Source organism: Erythrolamprus reginae, chromosome 3 (assembly GCF_031021105.1).
Source record: "Erythrolamprus reginae isolate rEryReg1 chromosome 3, rEryReg1.hap1, whole genome shotgun sequence".
In the NCBI taxonomy this organism is placed as follows: domain Eukaryota; kingdom Metazoa; phylum Chordata; class Lepidosauria; order Squamata; family Dipsadidae; genus Erythrolamprus; species Erythrolamprus reginae.
Genome location: NC_091952.1, coordinates 21,423,685 through 21,426,572, shown reverse-complemented (window position 1 = coordinate 21,426,572; position 2,888 = coordinate 21,423,685). Strand labels below are relative to the sequence as shown.

At 56.2% G+C, this 2,888-nt stretch overlaps 1 pseudogene; it reads left to right on the top strand.

Annotated features, from left to right (window-relative positions):
* Positions 1 to 967: 967 nt before the first annotated feature.
* LOC139163492 (transcription factor 21 pseudogene) lies at positions 968 to 1,440 on the top strand (annotated as a pseudogene).
* Positions 1,441 to 2,888: the final 1,448 nt, after the last annotated feature.

Genomic DNA, 2,888 nt, shown 5'->3' with positions numbered 1-2,888 from the left:
GTTCAATTATGAAACAGATTGAAGTGGCTGGCAAGACATGTTTTGGTGACAAACAACAGCATGAAATGATTAGCTACCTGCTTTGCCATTTATGTACTTTTTGGATTTGTCATGGTTCCACAGTAACTTAATAGCTTACACAATGGCTTGTTATATTTGGGCAACTTAATTATGTTTTTTTTAAAAAAAATATTTTTTTATTTTATATCAACAAACATACAAACAACATTAAGCATTGAAACTTATTTATATACATAATGATTAATATCTTACAATTCTGTTTTAAATACCTTATGTTCCCTAAATACTACCGTGTTTCCCCGAAAGTAAGACAGTGTCTTACTTTCTTTTTACCCCCAAAAGCCCCACTACGTCTTACTTTCGGGGTATGTCTTATATTGGAGCTTCCCTAGCGGTGACGGCGTGAGCTTTTGGGGCCCCGGTGGGAGGGCACCGGCCACTGTTGCTTCTAAGCGGCGCCGTTGTTGTCCTCACGGTGCAAAGCCACGCAGTCCTGAATCGCTCCCTTCTCCGGCCAGCAAAGTCTGCTGCCTAGGAAAGCAGCGCATGTGAAAAACGCTTTCCCAGGCAGCCGGCTTGCTGGCCGCTTTCCCAGGCTTTCTGCAGGAACGGGTGGTGGGGCGCCACGAAGGGCGGCGCTTGCGCAAAGCCACACAGTCCCGGATCGCTTGCTTCCCTGGCCAGCAAGCCGGCTGCCTAGGAAAGCAGCGCATTTGAAAAACGCGCGTTTTTCAAATGTGCTGCTTTCCTAGGCAGCCGCCCCGCCGCCCGGGGACCCCCGCTAAGCCTTCTGCGCCTGACTCGGGCGCATGCCTCCCGGGCGCTCCGCATCCACTTGCGCTTCTCCTTCTTCCCTCTTGCCTCGCCGAGTCAGGCGCAGAAGGCTTAGCGGGGGTCCCCGGGCGGCGGGACGACTCCCTTTCCCTGCCCCTGCCGTCTCGAGGCCATGTCCACGGGCTCGCTGAGCGATGCCGAAGACCTCCCCGAGGCGGAGATCCTGGGCAGCCTGAAAATGGACCGCTGCCGCTTGCCGGCCGCTCCACGCCACAGCCCCGCGCAAGGCTCGGCCGGCCGGGCAAAGGCCGTGGTGCGGCGGCGGGCAAGGCGCGTAAGAAAACCCCGGGCAAGAAGAGCCCTCCGGGAACGGCGGGCCAGGAGGGCAAGCAGGTCCAGCAGAATGCGGCCAACGCCCACGAGCGGGCTCGCATGCGAGTGCTGAGCAAAGCCTTCTCCCGCCTCAAGAACACCCTGCCCTGGGTGCCGCCGGACACCAAGCTCTCCAAGCTCGACACGCTCCGCCTGGCCTCCAGCTACATCGCCCACCTGAGGCAGATCCTGGCAAGCGACAAGTACGAGAACGGCTACCTTCACCCTGTCAATTTGGTGAGTGGAGGCGGGAAACGGCGAGGGGGGGTCTGAAAGGACACGCACGCCACGACACTCGCACCTGGCTCCGCGCCTTCCCGGCGCCCGTAGTTCCCTTCAGTTCCTTTGCCTCGCGCCCCCCTTGCCCCCCCAATCATCCGGCCCGTAAAGCGGTACGGGGCTGGGGGTGAGTGGATGCCTGTCTCGTGAGGGAGTCGGGTCTCCGAAGTCGTCTGAGGCGACAGTGGGAACTGTGGACACCGGGAGAGGCGGGGGGCGAAAAGTCCTCGCCGCCCTGACGCGCTCGGCGCTTCCCCCACGCGCTCCGTCGACTCGGCCGCTTGGGTTTGGCTTGGGGAGGTCTTCGGCATCGCCTGGGATGAGTTGCTGGGACAAGCGCCTTCGCTGCAAGCCGCCGCCCGCTCGGCTCGCTTCGGACCAGTGCCGTCCTTCGCTTTGACGGCGCTGGTCCGAAGTGAGCCGAGCGGGCGGCGGCTTGCAGCGAAGGCACTCGTCCCAGCAACCGAGTCCTGCCGAGGCTCGGCTGCAAGCGGCCAGCGAGGCCGACCGGCTCCGAGGCGAGCGGCCGGAGCTGCGCCCTCTTTTGCCCGCCTCCTTTCCGGCAGGCAGGTGGGGCTGCCCAACTGCGCAGAGTGACTCCTCCCCTCCAGACACACGCTTCCCCGACACACGTCTGCGGCTCCACGCGTGCACCGAGGGAAATCCTTTGTGCCTTGCCGCCGAGCTCTCCCACCTGCTCGGCGGCCGCAAGCCTCTCCTTGCCACCGCGCTGCTGAGGGAACCGCCGCCAGGGCTGCTGCCGCTCTGCCGAGCAGATCAGCTGCTGGGCGGCCGAAGAAATCTTCCCTGGGTTTTCCCGACGTCATCGGGCTCCCCCCCCGCAATACCCCCGTGTTTCCCCGAAAGTAAGACATATGTCTTACTTTCGCGGTACGGCTTATATTAGCCGACCCCCCTGAAACCCCCCATACATCTTACAATCGGGGGTGTCTTACTATTGGGGAAACACGGTAATTCCCTTTCTTTTTTCCCTATCCAGTTATACAGTTTCACCCACACTCTATAGTAGTTCTTACTTTGTTTGTTCTGTATTTCAAAAGTTAATTTACTTAATTTAGCACAGTCTAACATTTTCTTGATCATCATCTCTTCGTTTGGTATCTTTTCTTGTTTCCAGGTTTGTGCGAATGCCAATCTTGCTGAAGTTAGTATGTGTGTTATTAGGTAATAATCTTCTTTGCTGTGTTGGCCTCTAATTATTCCTAATAAATACATTTCAGGTTTTGTTTCTAATTTGTATTCCAATATTTCTTCCAGCCAGGTCTGAATTCTAATCCAAAATTTCCTTGCTTACGGACATAACCACCAAATGTGATAATATGTTCCAATGTTTGTTTTGCACTTCCAGCATTTGTTGCTTATACTTGGATGTATTTTAGCTAAGCATGCTGGGGCATAATGCCATCGGTAAAACATTTTAT